Consider the following 22,123-nt stretch of genomic DNA (forward strand, 5'->3'; position numbering starts at 1 on the left):
AATCAAATCACTACAAACTGGCAATATAACAGCCTTTAACATTTAATGCTTTTCTAGCCATTGTGTCCTTTTTTATTATCTATGTTTTGTTTACTTCCCTGTTATGAGTCGGTTTATATTTTATATGATACCCTAGTAAGAATATCTAGTTAATACCATATATGACTTTTTATCTGTGATGATGTGCTGCAAATCAAAAAATATATCCAATCTTAACTGAAAGTAAAATCGTATTGTATATAATTTGACAAAGTTTTTAATTAAGATCATGTACAAAATTTTCAGAACATTTATGTATGACAGTTTTGAGGCACGCCATTAGATTAAGGCAATTTTATTTTGATAATCGTCAACATTATGGTGATTCTAAATATTGTTCATTTCATAAAAACAGTGCTGAATATTCAACAAAATTCTGTTTGTTAATTTTTGCGCAAAATATAAAGGACATATATATATATATATAAAGGACATATATATATATATATATATATATATATATATATATATATATATATATATATATATATATATATATATATATATATATATATATATATATATATATATATACACTGGCGTCGGAAGCAAATTGAAAGTGGGGGGGGGGGGCTAGACTAATCCTCAGATATATAGAGAAAAACGTAATTCCCAAAATCATGAATTTCCTACTCCGTGGGAGGGGGGGGGGGGTAGTATGCTTCTGAATCCAACTTCTCAATCTTTCAAGGTAAATTTAGGAACAATAATCTTTCCTGCGAGAAAAAGTGGGGGGGGGGGCTGAACCCTCTATCATGCTATGTTTCTAATGGTTAGGTATAACTTTGCAAAAAAAGTGGGGGGCTAAGCCCCCCCCCCCCTAGCCCCCCCCCCCCCCCCCCCGGTTCCGATGCCTATGAATATATATATGACCTGTGCATAAAAAAATTAAGATTTTATTTATATGCACCGACAAGAACGCAACAAACCTGTCTTTTTCATTTTCTTTATATTCTAACAATTGCTGTTCACACGACGTTAAATAATAAAAATAGATCAGGTGAAATAAGACAGACTTTGCTGCATGATCCACGGAATTATTCCATCATTCAATTATAATTCAGAATATTTTTTATCTTAACGGACAAAGGTTTCTCTTGACATAGTCTTGGACGTCATTAGGTTAAAACATTTAATATTAAGGGTTACTTATTTTCTCTTGCAACCTTTTGTGAGAATATCCCTTTCTTTTTTACAATAAGTACAACGATGATGTCATGTTCAAAAATATTTATTCCTAGATTTTTACAGATTTCAGTCAGTAGAGAAAGGCAAAATTTAAAGGCAAAAATGAAAGACTTTACACCTTTCTCATCATCTTTCATTCCTGAAAACACTAATTTATTAAAAGTAATGGTGCTCTAAAAATAAGACTTGTTTGCTTTGGTACCGACTTTCTACAAATATATATCGGATCATTATAGTCAATGGATTAAAGCAGCCCGACGTTTTCCGCATACGGTCAGTACTAACCCTAATTAAAAATAATAGTCAATGACAGAAAAATATTAATAATTAATAAACGATATATGAATAAAAATGCATAAAAACACCCTTAAATAGCGGGAAGTAAAGATGATACGGTTTTATTCATCTAAACTGATAATTTCGATGCATACTAAAATTTAAAGAAATTCTAAAATTAATGAAGATTTTATTGAAAAGTACTGCTTCATTCCCTAATAATGGTTGTCCTTAAACGACATGGAAACCAACAGTTAACAATTAACTAACTATGTATTTCATCACATGAATATTTCATAATTCTTTAACAATCTTTTAATAAACATGCATAAACACATTCTTCAATAAACAAATTTATTAAAGTAAAGATGATATATATTTCATTCATCTCCATTGCTAAACTCCGGTGGATACACAAATTTATAGAAATTTTAAATTAATGAAAAACATATCGAATAGTGCTTAATTCCGTAACAATACTGTTAAATGAATCGTAAAGTAACAATTAACATTTCTCAAACTAATAATTTCTTGATACATAGAATGTTACCTGATTATAACAATAAGCAGCGTTCACCAATCCGAGCATATTGCTAGTCAGGTAGGCATTCACACTTGTACAAGTAATGTATTATCTCACCTGAGATTTACCACCCGATAGCAAAATTTTCTTTTTTGTTCGCCCTAGTTTTTTTATTATTTCACCTTGACCGATCATGTTGTCAAAAAGCTTCTAGTGCTTTGAATCATTGACAAATACAGGGAAATCCTGTTATTATCATGAATCTGTTTCTATCGGCAGCCGTTGTGGATACGACTAAAACAAAAGAAAAATGCAATTGATTGAAAAAAAAGAATAGATCGCTTCTTAAATAACATATCAAAGCGTCTAGAAGTTGTGATGTAGCATAGTATCATAGCGGAAATTCTACAGCAATTGGTTAAAGCACATGCATTACATAGATAGCGTTTGTTTATTAATGTTCGTGGGGATATGTGTAATAAAGTCATGTGATAAGCCTGTCGACACCGGATCAGATATATACATGAAATGCTACTACTGACTACGGTGCGTCAGATCATTAGTATGCACTTGTTTGCATTTACTTATTAGAAAGAGAACGTTTTAGTCCACTGTCCGTGCGTATAAGATGAGGTTGCGGAAACACAGCTATCCAGTAGTCATCTGGGAGCTGATTTTCTGACTCCCTTTTTTATTCAGGAAAGATAAATCGTAAAACTTGTGCGCATTCTCAAAAGTGAAGTTAATAGATTCAGGGGGGTCAACTAATATTTGAGTTTCATAGATATTTGAATTTAATAATTGTTGATGAATTTCATTGTAATATATCTAAAATATTTATTGTTGAATATCATATTAAAATGTTATAGCTAAAAAAAGAGTAGTCATTTTGAAGCTGTCTTTCTGCCTCCTCTCTTTATACAGACTGGAACAAGGGTCATTCCCCATGTAGAGGAGGATACATTCCAATTACACCTTGGATAGGGCAATGCAGGGTGTGGGCTTGTTAGAAATAAGAAATTCGAGGTTCTATAATTACTATAAATAAAACTAGACTCTTGTTGCTATAGCAACAAAAAGGTCTTCCGTTCCTCATGTATTAATCTATACAAAAATCCATTTCTCATGTTAACAGAAAATGGATATATTATAAACTGTACAGGAATGTCCAAGAAATAAACAAAACAAAAAGACAAAATATCAATTTTTGAGTACTTTTTGTGACGAGCAGAAGTTACGCCAGAACAGAACATAGTAAACATATCTTCATACATTGTTTTGTCTTTCCACAAAGTTTGGATGCTCAAGTTATTTTTAGTTATAATATCTCCTTGAGAAAAGGTTTTCTTCTCGGGACCGGAAACGAACAAACGGAAGTGATTTAGGAAATTGAAAGTAGATATATTAGTAAAGTTACCTACGGTATGTTACTGTTCATCACATTGAGTAAAATGTTTTAAAAAATCTAAATTAAAAAAATTTAAAAAAAAGACTTCTATTGCTTGAACGCTTCGAGTGAGAACCGAAAGTGCTGTACGACCAATTGAAACCCGTTAAACTTATGTTCAATTAAATGTCCATTATCCATATAAGGTTTGTGTCTTGATCTCTCACAGTTTCTAAGATTTTTTGGGTACTTTGTTTTTAAAAAAAAAAGGCTACCTGAGATAATTGAGATAATTTCTTTAGCATAAATGTTACTTCCATGCTAAATAACCAAAATATTTGTTAAAAAATCAAAATTGAGTGTACTTCCTGTAACGACTGGATAAAACAAAAATGTGTTAACACATGAACATACATAGGTCTTTCATCCAACAAAGTTTGGTTGTTTAAGTTGTTAATGTTTTTGAGATCTTGTCGAAATAAGGTTTTTTGTCTCGGGACAGGAAACAGACAAACGGAAGTGCTCAATGTTAATTGTATTTAATATTTCTTGTATACTTGCCTTTTGTACATTATGGTTCATCGAGCTAACTACAAATATCAAAGGAAAAAACTTAAACTGATAAACAACTCGATTTGTTTGAACTCTTTCTGTGTGGACCGGAAGTGACAGAAGACAAAATGAAACCAGTTAAACACATTGTCAATCGAATGTATATCATCCATGAAAGTATCGTGCTTTGATCATTTATATTTTCTGAGATCTCGAGGGTACAAAATGTGTTTTTACAAAGCTACCCGAGATGATTGAGAGAAGTAGAAGTAGAATTTTTTTGTTGATATTAAATCCCAAAGATAACCTCTGCATAGATTTATACTTAAATATTTATTCTATGGAGGAGGAATTTAATGCGTAAAAATAATTATTTTGAAGTGCTTCCGGTGACGACTGGAAGTTACAACAAACAAACCCAAATAGTTCAAACACATCTTCATATAAAGGTCTATCATCCCACAAAGTTTTGTTATTCAAGTCTTTACAGTTTTTGAGATCTCGAGGTGACAAGCTTTTTGTCGCAGGACAGGAAACGGAGGAACGGAAGTGAATTTAGAAAAAATTAAAAACCTCTAGATTTATTTTGTAAATCATCACTAAATATTTTAGGAAAATATATCGAGAAATCTTTGAGATATTCACGAGACAAAAAGGGGAAAAAATTTTAAGAAGAGGAAAGAAGAAAAAAACCTGACAGTCACTAAAAGGTCTTCCGTTGGAAACGGAAGACCTTAAAAATCTCCACATGACAAAGAAATGGCTTTATAATAATAGTTTGTCCTATACATTTTTAGAAAGTTTACTTGATAATTTAAAAAAAAAAACTTTAGATTTGTTAAACCTTAATTTAGACTTTATATTCCTGCTAACACGGCTTTATGTGAAGACTTTCCATATTGATAAAAAATTGTCTCATGTTTCAAAACTTATGCAGTTATAATTATGAAGAAACGAGCAGAATTTCCTTCGTATTTGTTCAAATACGCCTTTTTGGTTGTTAAAAAAGTAAAAATAACGCAAAAAAATATTAAAGTTTGCTGAAGGTTTTCTTTCACTATTATGTAAGAGTATTTAATTCTTATTAACAATATGCATAACGAAAGTGACAGGTTAGAAAATATTCTTCCTTATCTTCTTGTGCTCGAATTAGATATCACACAGCGATTAAGAAATGTGTAACTTAACCCTTGAGAAAACAATTTCTTGTAGAAAATAAAAATGGGCAGTTATCTGTCAGTGAGTCTGTATGCGTGACGTCCAAAATAGTTTACATGAAATGCTTCTGAACAGCTCTAATTTCTCTATTACATGTAATATATACTTCCTGTTTGACAAGTACGCAGCGCAATGGCTTCACTGAGTGTTTTTCTTGGACTCGTTACGTTATCCCATTCTTATGGTGAGTTAATGTGTTTTTAAGATACTTTACATCAGAGAAAGGAGTAGGTAAGTAAAAACTACTGTAAATATATCAATATACAGGAATCCACGAAATTTGTTTTTGTCTATACAATTTAAATATTTCGTGATGTTTTCACATGACCTATGGTTTTTTTAATTGTGTTGTAGATTTTGACACTTCATGGAAAATGAAATATTTTAAAGAAATATGCTTTTAGATAAGCAACTATTGTAAGATTTTTTGATTAAATTGTGATATGGTTTTCAATGCAAATATTTTTGAAATCCATTTTTTATGAATATTTTACGAAACCTATATAATAATATCACCGTTCACTGATAAATCATTGATATTATTTTATTCAGCCAATTCTCAGAAACATAGCTGTTGTGACAAATGATCACTGAAAAACTCCAGATCATTGACAATTTCAACAAACCATGTCACTGTTTATTACATGTGCACTTACACCTGTAATTTTTATGTATATATTTTCACTTCCTGGTCAAAAGGTCTTATGATAATTTTACCACTGCGTTATTTTTTCTTGTCTATTTATGTTTTCACTTTTTTTATATACAGATTGTTATGAATATTTGCGGTGATTTTCTTGATTATGTTTCATTTGAGATATAACATGTAACTTTGTGTTGCCAGTGGTGCCCCAATATTATCAATTAACTTTGGAGATGAATAATGATCCTGATTGAAATGAACCATCGATTAGTTTGAGCACTCAAACTATGATCCCTTTGTACATGATTTTGTGACATGTATGCAGTGGAAGCTTGTCCATGCGATAGATAGCTTCTCATCCGTTCAATCATCCTTTTTTAAATTATCGATCAATAAGTGTGTTACAAAGATTTATTCACGTATGCCTTGATTTTGCAATAACCAATTACTAAGGTATATTTTTAGGTGAAATGTGCAGTTTTATACTTAATATGTATAAATATTATGTATCAGTCGACAGGTAAGGTATGTGTTAAATGTACACGTAAGTTCAATCCGAGTATTAAAGATAAAAAGACATCATTTTAAATGTATTTCTTGTTTCGAGTATTATTTCCTGTCTTCTATTTCTCTTTATCATATTTTACCGAAGCATTACAAAATGACAGTATAGTATCTTCTAACATTTATTGCTTATCTAGCTATTGTTTCCCGTTTTCTTTATTATTACTGTTATGTTTACTTCCCTCTTATGAGCCAGTTTATATTTAATGTGATACACTAGTGTTAGTTCTCAGTACGAACACTATTTGAAATACTATCTGATATGACATGCTGCATAAAAAATGTATACATCCTAAATCGAAAAGAAGATCATATTGAATATATTTCAACAAAATTGTTAATGTAGATAATGTACAAACTATGCAAGATATTTTTATATAACAGTTATCAGGCAGAGAGCTATTTTTTAAGGAAAGAGTGCAGTGCATATTTTCGTTGAAAAATAGATGTTATAATTCTCTATAATCAGAAGGATAAAGAGGGATCTGAACAATTGATACGTGAACATACAAAGACTTTAAAGGAAGGACATTCGGGTGTTTTTTCAGGGGATTGGTGGAAATTGTAAGAATGTTTTCTTCCAAAAAGATAAATAAATACTAGATAATAAAAATAGTTCCGTAATACACAGAAACAATGATGTTTTGCCTATTGTGTTCCGTCTTCTATTTTTCTCATTCTTATTCAATCTGAACATTTAAAATATATCAATTTAAAGCAACATGAGCTGCATTTTTCATGTTGAATTTTTTTTTACTAAAGTGACAAAATTATCACGGTATTAAAATTTCTTTTAGCTCTGTTTTTGTGGGAAAAGCCATTAAGACGCCTTAATTGGAGCAAAATTGAATTATTATCGTCCTGTACAAAAATTGATCTGCTATATAATTCCTTATACGTGAAATCTTTCCCCTGACAAAAATTGATGATATTTTCAAATCTGTTTTATCATAAAAGTTTAAGTTATAGGCAGACTTATCACAATTGCAGGTTTTTGCAGCAAAATAAAATTCTAAAAAATACAGCTCATATTGCTTTAACATCTTTTGACCTTTTTTAGTTGTCTGTCAATTGTGTCCTGATTTCTTTGATTCACTCTATTTTGTTTTTTCCTTGTTAACATATTCGTAGAATTCCCTAATAAGGGTTTCCATTAGTAAATGCAATATCTTATATGGCAAGCTGCACATCTTTCTCTATACATTGTATCCCGAATAGCAAATTAAATATAAGAATTTATTTTTTTTTTTAATATGTGCAAGATATTCAGCGCAGCAATCATATAACAATTAAGAATATGCATCAGGGCATGGCATTTTTATATCAAATTTACCACTAAGACAAAAGAGGGCTGCAATGCTGAAAGTTGACAAGGATAGGATAGGATGCAGGATGTACCATACATGAAAGACATATAAAAGTTAAGTTCTATCCTACCCTATCCTGCATCCTGTATCCAATAAGAATCGAGTATAAATTTCAAAGTGATTTTACGAAACAAAATTAACCTAACAATGTATTATCAATGCCAAATTAATTCGTTTCATAAGTTAAAACATTTAATAATGAATATTGATATATTATATTAACAAATCAGTGCCGAACATTGATGCGCGCTTGTCTTAATTTAAAGTCTACAAAATGTTTAACACTCAACTAAATTAATAGAATAACAATTCTGCATAATGATAGATAAATATATAAACAAGAGACAGGCATTGTTTTGTGTGTAGTTTTGACGTTGCATATAATCTATTCGATATCCGATAGCAGAGACGTATATTTCTCTCCGATATTAAACTGAACAGATCAAATTAATTAATGTTAGCTTACTATAAATGCGTATGAATTAATATTGCCGCATGATACACGGAATTATGGAATTATAATTTGACGGAAAAAATAGATGTTTATCTAAGCGCACACGGGTTCTTCATTAATCATTCTTAAACGTCACTTAGTTAAAACCTTTTAACTTTAAGTCTAATCTGCTTTTTCTAAGAGTATGTTGTAAGTGTATTTACGTTTTATGAGGCTGCCCAAGCAAACATCAGGCGAATATATAAGAAACTGTCGCACATCGATTTTCACGAATTTTTTGTTTTCCCTCTGAAATAATGTCTTTGTATTCTCTTTTAACCCACAATAATGATGATTTGCTTGAAAAAATAATTTAAGTGGTTATTCGGACGGGAAGATATATATTTCATTCTCTTATATAAATCATTGAAACCATGTACCAAACTGTAAGCTTTAAAATCCAATACATTGTTATTGGTGAGGGTTTGTATTTTTTATAAATGAGAAAAATATTTTGACTTTTTATTGATAAAATAAAATGAGTTGGAAAAGCCTGCGTTGAAAAATTGTAGACAAGTATATTTTGGTAATGTTTGATAATTTCAGTTACCTCAAATGAATATTTGGAGGCTTAAAAACCTAAGAAAAAAATAAAAGCAATAAATTTTCAACTATAAATAATTCATATAAAATCAGCTTAATTGTTTATGAAAGACATAATTTTTTTTAACGCTGAAATATATTTGTAAAAAATATTCAGTGCGGGTATATTTTCAAAACCAGTGTAAACAAAGATGGCCGCCGCTAACGTCGGTGCACAGCATGCTGCCAGAGTTGATTGTTTTTCGGTGTTTTGGTGATGTTGTCTCGATCTGAAATACCATTGGAAGTTAAACCAGGTCGCTAATAAAAGTAAGCATCCCGAACCTTTTATTGAAACTGAGATGAATAAATTATACCAGGCGAATTTCAACAAGTCAGCCAACAAATTATGCAGCTATGGGTACATTGATATACATATCCACTCCTCAAAGAAAAAAGCAAGAGGTGTTCACCTGATGACGACAGAGGAATGTTATTTCTTGGCAAATGGGTAGTTCCAGAGGGGTCAGGTAAATAATATGCATTGAGAGAGAGAGAGAACATTCTTACATAATTTATATTATTTAATATCAGATGTTTACTTGCAAATTTAATTTGTATTAATTTCATTCACATACCATGAATAATCTTTGTAATAAGAAAGTACAACAATAATCATAGAGTGTTTCATGTGGTTAATATTGGGAAAATATCCTACAAATTTTTTAGATAGGATTATGTTAAGATTTGGAGTACTCTTTTTTTCCTTTGATAGGTCAATTTAGTCTTCAATCTTCATCTCTTTAAATTTTCGTAATTGAAAAATATTGCTTTGTTAAAAATTGAAAAAAAAATGTTATGAAATGACGAGTTTTTATTACATACACAGCAGAAAATATGGGGTGTTTTTTTTTTTGGTTAGCACAGCAATATTAATTTACACAGCAGCTATTGTCTTGGCAATCGGTCAGAGTACATATCTGACATGTGACAAGAAATGTAAATAAACAATTTCACACAACAGTATGATATTAGTTTTGCTAATGATAATCAGAATATGAAATGGAATCTCTGTATGTGTTCCACAATATTTATTATCAATTTTAAGATCTTAACAGTTGAAGGTACATGAATTTGTTTTATTATGTGTTTCTTTTTTTTTTATTATTTTTTTTAGAGAAGTGCAAATGAAATATTCTTCTGGAAAATACTGTCCTTCTATATTTAAACTTGGATAAAACATAGAACAAAACCCTACAAGATTGCTGAAAGAAAAAAAAACTCATCAATTTGCTTGGCATGATGGATCTGGATGATTTTTACAGCATCTAATATCATGGGTAAAAATGATATTCCTGCATATGAAACAGTGAAAGTGTGCTGAATAAGAAAGAAGATCAAGAAGGATATTCTTGCAGGGATTATGTGAAGCAGTAATATATATTCTTTATTTGCACAATACATACATCTTATGGCATAGGTTATTACATATAAATAATAGCAATATTGAAATAATGGCATGGTACATGTACATGTAAAGTACATTGACAATGTATATAAAATAAAATTTTACTAACAAGCGAAAAAAAACCCAGAGAAATTTTTCTTAATTATCATAAATATTGAAAGCTAGATGGAGATACTTCCCCAAATTACACAGTTCTTTAAAATTTTGAACACTTAATAATTGTATTTATTTGTATACAGAAGGTTTTTTCCAGTAATTTGAAAGGATATATTTAGATGGCAGAGAAACTACAATGTAACTAGATTTGCAAGTCATTATGTAAATTGCCACATTCATTTAAATTAACCAATGTTTTCCTAAGTAGTGGTTGAATTTCCAGAATATATCACTTGGAATTTGTTTTTATCAATTTAATCATCAGCACATTTTTCTTCAATGAATAAACGATGCAAACAAGACTAAAATGAGAGAGAGAGAGAGAGAGAGAGAGATTGAATGAACTTGTCTTCATGCACTGTATGTATATGTTATCATTTAGCATTTTAATGCTCATTAAATTCTTAAATTGTTATCTTGCATGGGTTTATTCTCTGTTTATGTTTTCCAAATTTCCACACTTTCTTAGATAACTAATTTAATTTTAATGTCATTATTAGTTTGATATCTTCATCTTTTATGGTTGTTTGTCATACTATGAAAGTAACTTATACTAGCCTAGTTAATTTGTATGTTAAGGGATTTCAATATCTTGAGTAAATAACTAAATATACTTAAATATATTAATTAGTACAACAGTATCCACTGTAAACATGCAAATACATGTACTGACATCACTTAGCATTAGCAATATTATTAAATAGCACTGTCCAATTGAATTGTCCAAACATAGCATTGATACATGTAAATGAAATGTATTTTTTCACTCTTTTGCACTGCTTATTTATTCAAATATGTACAACATGCTTGAAAGTTAGTCAGCTGAGTAATTTAGAAATACATTTTTAAAAAGAGGATAATACAGTTTAAAAGAGGCATACTGATTCTTATATGACCATGGATTTGATTTGGGAATAGGGTTTAAAGGGGAGGGGTTCTTTCAAAGCATACTGTCCCATGTATATTTTAGCTGCTCATCATACATGGATTATAAGATGGATTAGTATGGGGGATCCAAAAATAAGGGGGGGGTTGTTGTTGTTGTTGTTGTTGTTGTGATGTCTGACTTTTCTGCTAGATCCATTGTGGTCTTAGTTTAATATAGAGATAATATGAATTCAAATGTTACTACTGAGAAGAAATGATTTAATATATTTATGTGCATTTGTACATTATGCAACTGTTATAATTGTTTTGTTTAAAAAATCAACAACAAAAACCCGTCAAATTCAGTAGTACCAATGATACATTGGATTTGACCTTTTCGCACAATTTAAAAAATTAAAAAAAAAAACTTCTTTATTTAAGCTAATACCGCTTCAATATTTATTATAACAAAGTTTATTACCAGTTTAAGAAGAAAATTTTTGTTAATACTTATTGAAAACACACAAATACATTGAATTTGAAAAAGACATTCAGTTTTAAACCGCATTGATTATTATTCCTTAATCAGTGATTAACACATTTTGAATCTTTATTCTCAAATTTACGTATTCATGAAATACTGAAAACCTTAAAATAATTTAAATGTATTTTAGACCATCCAAATAATGAAATGTTCAGCTTGGACAGCCTTTTATTAACAATCTGTATTACGAACGTGTCGTGTTCAAAAATATTTATTCCAACACTTTTGAAAGCTACAGACAGCAAATTAAAGGCAACGTTTTAGACAAACATGAACGATATTACACCATTTCATCGTCTTTTTGTCTTAAAAATATAAATAAACTAAATATAATAGTTCTCGGCAATAAAAACTTCTAGTTTGATTTGACAGAATTACGTGTAATCATAATCTTAAAAATGTATATTTTAACAGAAGTTCCTCTGTAATTGTTCAAATGAGCAATTTGGTTATTAACAATTGAAAAACAAAATACCAACACACAATTAATGTATTAAAGTCTACCCTAGGTTTTCTCGTATTTTTTATAAGAGTATTTAATTCTTATTAACAATTACATAACGAAGGTGTCGTGTTCAAAAATAATTTCCTTATGTTACCGTGCTTCGGCTAACTATCACACAGCGATTCAGAAATGTGAAACGTAATCCCTGTGTAAGCGATTACATGCAGCAAATAAAACCTGATACTTATCTGATAAAGAGCCTGTATGCATGGCGCCTGAAATGGTTAACTACTTCCAAACAGTTCTAATTACTTCCTAACATGTAATTATCCCGTATTATGTTTAATATACTTCCTGTTAGGCAAGTACGTGCAAGAATAGCCTCACTGTGTGTGTCTTGGACTCGTTACCTTACCTCATGCTTACTGTGAGTAAGTGTTTTGTTTGGTTTTGTCTTTGATTTTTTTTTCTAGATATTAGAGAAAAGAGTAAACATTAATAAATTCCCTATGCAGAGAATAAACTGCAGAGAGTCATGCAGATATGTAAAAACGCCTTTTTTCATTAATGTGCTGTAGATAAAACTATGAGCATCGACACTGATTTTAAATAACGTGTGTTTAAAGAAGCATCTTTTTTTACGATTCCTATATGACATGTTAACATGATATTTGATGTTAATATTTGAACAAAAGAGACTTTTTTATAAGGTACGACAACCATATATTAATGACATCATTCACTGGTCAACTGTTGTCATTAATTCATTCAGCCAATGTGCAGAAACTGAACTGTTGTGACAAGAGATCATTGACAAATCCCAGGTCAGTGAACGATATCAGCATACTCTGTCAAGAGCAAGTGTTTCTAACCTTTCTATTTTTATCTCTTTCTGCGTAGTGTTTTCCTTTTTAAATTGGTTGATTTTTTTTGTCCGCTTTTAGATTAAATTTTGCGTTTAGTAATGTGTCGCTTTCTTTGATTTTGTTAGTTGTCATACAGTGTTTTTTGGTAACCACTGCTGTCCTAATAGTATTAATTTTGACGAAAAAACATGAAATTGATAAAAAGGAACTATTTATAGATAAGCGCAATCAAAATGCGATCCCTTCGTGCATGTCGTACATGATTTTGTAACGTGTATTTTAACATAGTTATATGTGTTGCATCAAAAGTCGACCCGTACCGTAACTTCCAATAAGTGTCATTATTGTATTTAATTATCAATTAATAAAGCGTTTTACATATAAGTTACACAATATGTATGCCTCGATTTTGCAATATATATTGGCTAAAAGTATATTTTTAGATGATAAATCTGGTTTTAAACTTAACGTATAAGACACAAATATTTGTCGACAGGTGTGTTGTATGTTTAATGTACACACAAGTGTAATTTAATCGAAATATTAAAAATGACTGATACATGGATATATATAATTATATTTTCTTATTTCACGTATTCCCCTATTCTATTTCTCTCTACCAAATCAACCCAAGCATTACAAAGTAACAAGAAAAAGTTGCATTTCTAGCTATTATATTGTCCCTCTAATTTTAGTTTTGATAACGGTTTTGTTGATATCCCAGAATCCCAGGGGCGGAGGGGGGTCAGTAAAATAAATACACGATACATTACTGTAACGACATGCTGCTATGCTGCTTGTCAATACAATGTATGCACTCGAAACCAAATGGCAGACGAGAGAGAGAGAGAGAGAGAGAGAGAGAGAGAGAGAGAGAGAGAGAGAGAGAGAGATTAGTTATTATCCTTATATGATCACTCCCAAAGTGAGTTTCAAAGAAAGCTTTGTGTAAATGATCATTTATTTTCAAATATGTATAATACATGAATTCATAATATTCAATTATAATATCATTTCCATGGTGCAAATTAAGATTTTGACAGATCCGTTATAATTGACATTTATTAATTCAGCCAATATGTAAAATTAAACAGATAATTATTTAGAATTATTTTATCATTGACAGACTCTTCCTGTCGTTTGAGGGTGCATCTATGTTGTTTTTGCATTTCTGTAGTTTTGCTTCATGGAAAAATGCTACTACTGTGTAATGTTTATTTTCTTCAGTCTTTGTTGGATTTTTTGTCGTGTTTTTTTTTTACATGAATTGTGTTGTTCGATGCTTTATTTGATTTATCTGTTTCAATTAAGATTTATTTAAAGCTATTAATGCTCTAACAAACTAAACGTTGGAAAAAAAAATAAAAATCAATTTTATCAGATCAACCAATTTTCTTTAATTCTCCTAAATAGTCAAAACATAACCAGAATCACTAGAACTGATTTAAGAAGACGAACTTTGGTTTATAATACGAATGAGTTTAAACATGTAAAGTCGAATTTGATTTTTTTTCCAGGATGGAAGTCGGGTCGGGGTGGGGGCTAATAATTGGACTGATCTTTTGTAAAAGAAAAAGGATCGGTTATGCATATACACTCAAATGATATGTCACTTCCATGTCCATCCGTATGCAACTGATCAAACGAGGACGGTGCTTTGTTATCATCTATGTTATGCAAAAGTTGAAAATGAAAATTATATATTCTAAATGTTATTTATAAATATAAGTGTAACCAAGGGGTATATTTGTTGAATGTTGAAGAAATCAAACAACGCCTGTTCGGGTTCTGGGCATCTCCAGTATTTATTGAGATAGATGGTAAACAAATGGATAACAACAATATAAATATACGGCATAAAAATATTACAATAGGAGCAAGTTGCGCTAAAGGGGAACAACTCTTTACATTAATCCATTACACATGTATGAATTACGTTATATAATAATTAATGTATCTAAAAATAGGTACACAATGATATTCATCTGTAATGTCTATAGACAAAGACATTACTATATTATTCTTAAAAAAACCAAAACGTATTGAACATGTTTCTAAACCAATTTTGAACACATATTATGGCTGCAACCTGTGACAATTTAAGGGGTCGTCATCTTTAATCCAAAGAAAAAAAATTGTATTGTCAAATGATATTGTCGTACAAGGTCAAAGACTATTAAATGGACAATATCTCTCCTCTTAGAACTATGCTAGATATCAATATTCATAGTTTTATATTTTTCTTTATGTGTGATAGTTGGGTTATTTCTATATTTGTATTTTGATTACATACACGATTCCTTGTTCAACGACAGTAGCTATTAGAGAAGAAAATTGATACATCTCTTGTATCAACTTGTTGTGGTGTGCTTTTCTCGATGATTATACATTGTATCTATTTGCGTAGCAGTAGAACACACCCCTCCCCTTTTAACAGATCACCCCAGATATGTTTTATTCACTTCCTATTTCTCAGTATGTAACATTTTACACAACATGAATAGCGTCAAAGCTTTCGACTCTTCTTCACTTTACACAACCATCCCCTATGATGAATTTAAGTCCAGGCTTTTTGACATCATTGATAGCCCCTCCTTTTAAGTCAGAAAAAACCGAAACATACTGTGAAAATGAACCATGGTGGTAAAAATCTAAATTTGTTCATGTGTGTTTTTACCTGTAATATTTTAAAGGGCTGATGGTAATTGTATTTAAACATCAAACATCCTGAAAGAGAGTAGGATATATGTAAATAGTTTGTTGAAAGGAATGAATAGCGTCATTATACGGTCAGGGTTTATTTTTACTGTAGACAAACGAAAATGCGGTAAGCAAATGAATATATCTTTACTTTACTTTACATCTAACTTTAGTTGTGATTTTCGAACAAATGTGAACAAATGTCAAGTGATATATTGCACATTTGTTTTTGTTTTTTTCCTGAAAAGCCAGAAGACTCTTTGGGTACTTCTTTTAACTGTGCGTACGTCATCTTGTCGATATTATTAAACGTTACCTTGCATAGTGGTTATAAAAACATGATTTATAATCGGCTTTTTGCAGGAATATAATTTTGGCATATTTTGGTGACTTTTGATAAATTCAACAAAAAATTAAGTACTACTTTTATGTAGATTTTTATGACAACCATGTCGTTTTTGTATTAAATTTTCATCATCTGTTTTAATTTGTGAGCATGATAAAACGTCTTACAGATTCAAATGCTCATTTTATATTAATTAATCCAAAACTAATGTAAATAGTTAAAAGCTTAACATTGCTTTAAATACGAAGTTAATTGTTTAAACTCCATTTCACTTTTCCCTGTTCGAATGTGTTTAAGTGTACAAGTGACAGGGTGCTTGTTTAAGTTTAAGGATACACGTGATCCATTATTGACTTAGGTTCAGATAATTGTCTGATTAACGGTTTCTTCACTTACAATGAAATTAAAATTGTTTGTTAAAAAGATATTTTTTTGTCATGCATATATTGAGCACTATCTAGTTTTTGAAAGGATTGAAGTGTTAAAAGCCAGGATCAGACTTCAAATATGACTGCCTGGAACTGATGACTAATATTATGCATACTTTTCACTAAGTTTTAAGCTATATAAACTGAACTGACCGCATTTTTTTTTATTAAAGAGAAAGGGATTCACCAAAAATATATCCGCCAAAATTAATGATACGTGTATACCTTGTAGGCTTAAACCACCCAAATTTGTGTCTCGCCAAAATAGCCCGCTATACGGTAAAAATACCTTTTCAACAAATGGAATGAAACTTCTTATATCAATTTTATATTTGTCGATGCGTACATAAATCTTTGAGTTATGACTTTTATGAAAAAATGTATGTATCGTATTTTTTCATTGACCCTGTTAGTCGTATTTTATTATTCAGATAAGGGTATGCCCTAGCGATATTGAAATCTGAGTAAGACTTCCATCTGGTAGAATTATCAACACATATCACGTGACTTTCAATTCAGGAGACTACAATAAGTCTTATACCAAATAGCATTTACAATGCTGTTTCATTTAAGGTATTTCACTCCTCATGTTTTGATTTCATTGCGCAGATGATCATTATATTTAAAATGAATATGATTTTATTTATTTAATCATCACAGATAGATTATTATTTCATAATTACACAACATTCATAAAGAAAATCCAATTGAATTCAAGAAACAAACAAGTTTTTGGGGAACTATTTTTTCGTGCGGAAGGTATTTTAGACGAAAATGACAGAAACAAGCAATTTTTATGAATTTTCAATATACTTTTCTTTTTATTATACTTTATTCATTATTCACATTTTTAACATTTGATAGGTTTGTAAAATATTTTATAGGTTCTATGTGACTTGTACAAAATCAAATCTTGAGAATGTGATTGCCGTTTAGCATAAAATCATGCATGTATATATAGAAGTCTGAATTTTTTTTAACCAAATTTTGCGAGAATTTTACCATTGAAGCCCTATATCTAAAATTTGACATCACTTACCCCCATGTTATATTATGTCAAAATGATACTGAATACATTTTTAGACAAACTGGATTAATCTTATAAAATTCTTGATATTCAAAAAGTTTTTATTTTAAATCAAATTGTAACTATTATAGAAATTGTCTATTTTAAGTGCAAAAAGGTCACACAAAAATTTATGCAGCTTTGTTCAAATTTTTGTCGTAATCCCTCTATTCAGTGTGACCATTGTGCATAATTAAAAACAATATTTGAAGAAATAAGTTTGCTTAATCAAAAATACTGACAACAAATCCTAATCAGGATGAAATTGCATTTTAGGTGAAAAAAGGTCAAATTAAATGGGCCATAACTCAGAGGGATGGATACTTATCCCCCATTATCTTTGTATTTTTTAAGTTTGTTTTGTCTACAGATTTCAATGATATACTTCTCAAGAAAATCTTGGTATAACAACATTGAGGAGTGGGATACCTTAATATCACATCACATTTATTTCATAATAAAAAAGATGAAAATAAACATTTTGAAATAATACATTCGTTGTTTTCTGAACGTTTAAATCTGTTAATGTTTTTGTAGTACACCTTAACAATGCTGCGTTTGATGAATCTTAACTTCCATTAAAGTAGTTAGGGCGAAAAAAAAAAGAATTTATTGTCCACATCAGAATATATCTATTCGGTGAATTTTGAAAATTCAAGAAATAGAAACAAATCTTCTTATAACATATGCTCACACTTAATTAATCTTGTTTGATCAATTATAACAGTCACTGTGGTAATTCTAAACCTACAAGACACGTGTAGAAATTTCAACCAAACTTAGCACAAAACGTACTCGAGTGAAGGGGCTTAAATTTGTTCTAATGAAGTACATTGCCTTCTTTATAGGGGGATAATTTAAAATAATTGAAAACTTATTTTTCAAAATCTTCGTTTTAAGCTCTTTTTGGACGGGAAGTCTAAAACCTTTGAGAAAACATTCTCAGTAGATTGAAGTTTGTTGACGTATGATCCCCAGGGGTAGATTGAGACAATGTTGTGGAGGTCATTTGTTTTTTCGGGATAGATCTTAGATCTGCCTTTGAAACTTTGAAAATACACATTGACAGTGAAAAAATTGAACTTACAGATATGTTGATATAATATGGTGCACATTGGGCAATCATTCACTGGTATTGAACCTTAATTATTGTTACACATTGCGATTATTTCAGCCCAAAGAACCTTTAGAAAACTTATCTCGATATATTTTGATATTTTTCTTTGATTACAATGGGAGAGAGCATTTTAAGAAATTTAAAAAAAAAGAAAGAAAAATGATTCTGACAGAACTAAGCATGACACAAACGAGCGGGAATGCATTTTATTTTTATTTCAGTTACATAGTTAAGTGTCTTATATATAACATATAGATTTTATTATTTACCTATGAGCATATTTCAACATTCAAACCTTCATAGAAACAGATTGAAATGAATCTCTCTATAAAGAGGTTATTCTAAGAAATTTACAAAATACTATTCTGAGGGAGAAAACAAGATTCCTTAAAAGCTGCAAACAATGTTAATGGTGTGTTTATGCTTTTTTACGCTTTTATAATTCATTTATAAACATGTATTATTAGATGTTTGTATGGTGCGACAACGCTTTTCATCCTTTGAATTAAACTTATCATTAAAACGTAACATCAAATGTCCAACTCCGAATTTACATTGCATTGCAACGGATAATTTTTCAGTGATATTTTAGATATTTCAATGTAGGATTTAAATAACCTATATGTTTTATCTGTAGTTGTGACGATAGTCTTAAACTTTAAACAAATTCACATAAACTATTAAGTGCAAAAATATTTGAGTAGGTTTATATTCTCAACAGTTTGACAGATAAAAATGATTCAGTTTTGGTGCAACCCATGTTATTGTGAATATTTACGAATCTAAAAACTTCAATTTGACGAATAAGTGTCTGATTTCACAAATGTAATGTTGCACGAAACACAATTTTCCAGAAAGGAAAAAAGAAAAAATTGTTTTGTTGAAAAGGAATACAATTTTTAAAAAATAAAAGCAAACACAATATAGCGTGCTACAGTTTTTTGACAAATTGATTATCTATAAGAAAAAAGTCTATGTCGTTACTAGTATGTTAAGTGCAATATATGATTATTAGTAATTAATACTGTTGGAAGTAAAAACCGAAACTTTATATTGTACATCCAAACAGTGTGCATAAACATGGGAACAAAAAGAATTTTAAGTTCAATAACTTGAAAGTAAAAAAAAAAAACACCCTATTTATCAAACATTGCACAAACTGTTTTTTTAATAAAGCGTCGATTTAAAACACAGGGCAAAAAACCATCTTTAAGCAAGTCCTTAAAGGTGGCTTAAAGGTGACTTAAAGGAGCTTAAAGGCTATAAAACCTTTAAGCCGCCTTTAAGTCACCTTTAAGCAAGTGCTTATAGGTCCTTAATGTCCAAACTTCTTTAAGCTACCTTTAAACCACCTTTAAGCCACCTTTAAGCATCTTTAAGTGGCATTTACACTCTCTTTACACTGCCTTTACACTGTCTTTAAGTGGCCTTTAAGTCAATATTGATCAAGCTGAACAATAGAAACATATATTAAATGCAAAAGCTCTTTTATAGGGATGGGAGGGGGTCATCCGAGTGATAATATAATTTCCAAGGAAGGGGGGGGGGGTGTTCCAGGCGGTTTTAATCGTAGCTCCATTAAACGCAGATCGCTATCATCACCACCGCTCCGATGGACACAGATTGCCGTTATAAAATTCTTTATAATTTTTTGGGGGTTTCAAAATTATTGAAGGGGTGAGCGGAGTCTCTGTATCTTAATATATGCATAAAACTAATTATAGTATGTTTGTTTCCTATTATAAATTAATCGGTGAAAAATCTCTCTCTCTCTCTCTCTCTCTCTCTCTCTCTCTCTCTCTCTCTCTCTCTCTCTCTCAGAGTTTCAGGTTATTAAACAAAATAAAGATAATGAACCAAAAATGCATGGTTTAATTTGATAATCGGTTTAAGGTTTGTATTTTATTTTCAATTTTCATTATTTTTAACTCTAGATCTGCTAGATACATGTTAAAGATGAAAAGACTCTCAACTGCCTTTGTTATAACGGGCAGGATATTACTGCTTTTTTTGTCTAGACATAGTTTTGTTCGTTTGTGTATATCTAATTAGAGTCTATTGTTTGTCCAACTTTAGAAAACCCCTGGGACTAACACAGAATATACAAGATATACACAACAGTTTTGTCGTGTGCCCAGGTGCATGCTTGTGTATATCTAATTAAAGTCTATTGTTTGTCCAACTTAAGAAAACCCCTGGAACTAACACAGAATATACAAGATATACACAACAGGTGTGTCAGGTGCACGTCAGGGTTTCTAAAGGCGTTGAATCTTAGTATGTACGAGTATACGATAAGTATAGTGAATAAAAGTTAATTTACATTTGTAATTCATTTTCAAAGTATTATTTCCTAGCTCTGGTTTTCAAAAATGTTACGTCTACAAATTAACGATACATGTATGTAAGAATAAAATCTTGAGGCTAATTAATTAATGTACCGGTGATCATAAATAGGGGTTGATTATTTAAATATATGTATAAGTGTAAATATGTCAAATATACCCGGCCTGGCACATCATACAATTGTATGTACAAGTCATTTGCAATTGCCACATGCAGTAAATACGTCACCGGTAATTGGTAATTTTGTTTGTTATAGAATTGATAGTTTAAAAATAATGTACATACAATTACATGTAAATATTTAAACATATTGGAACGGCGCCGCGATCATGAAAACCGGGAAATTGCGGGAAATTGAACAAATACCCTAATAGTATCAATGCATTTAATAAAAGAAATGATTTCATTTTCTTTCTTACATTTTTATTGCTACTGTATAAATTTGATGAACGTATATATACTCGGTTGAAATTTATTAACTAAGATTTTAGAAAGCCTACTATAGTGAACCTAACGGTTTCCACTTAGGTATAATAAATTTTTGTTCACTGAAGACCAAGTTCCGTATTTCATTCTAAATACATGCATGCATGTAATTTATAAATTAGATATAATTGATTGTTACAAACTGAATGGTTTGTCAAAATCTTTACAAGTAAACACATTCAATACAGTGATTCAATATCCACTGATATATAGGATATAAAAACGCTCATATATATGTAAGTTGCCGTGGCGCAGAGGAAGTGTGGTGATGCTAGTAAACTAAGGGTCCCAGGTTCAATTCTCGCCGTGGCCGGGTTTTTTTTTTGTGTTTTTTTTCCATTTTTCTTTCTGGAACAAAAACCGTTTTAATACCTTTTCTTTCATAAAGTTAATACATTTTGTTGGAAATTAAGCACAATATTGAATTAAATTTTTTTTGATGGCTTAAAGGTGGCTTAAAGGTAGCTTAAAGGTGGCTTAAAGGTGGCTTAAAGGTGGCTTAAAGAAGTTTGGACA

General features: G+C 30.3%; 1 protein-coding gene across 1 annotated transcript in view; it reads left to right on the forward strand.

Annotated features, from left to right (window-relative positions):
• LOC128171492 (uncharacterized) overlaps positions 1–22,123 on the forward strand; it is a 61,451-nt gene that overhangs the window by 955 nt on the left and 38,373 nt on the right. The gene's annotated exons all lie outside the window — the stretch shown is intronic.

Source organism: Crassostrea angulata, chromosome 2 (assembly GCF_025612915.1).
Source record: "Crassostrea angulata isolate pt1a10 chromosome 2, ASM2561291v2, whole genome shotgun sequence".
Classification (NCBI taxonomy): Eukaryota; Metazoa; Mollusca; class Bivalvia; order Ostreida; family Ostreidae; genus Magallana; species Magallana angulata.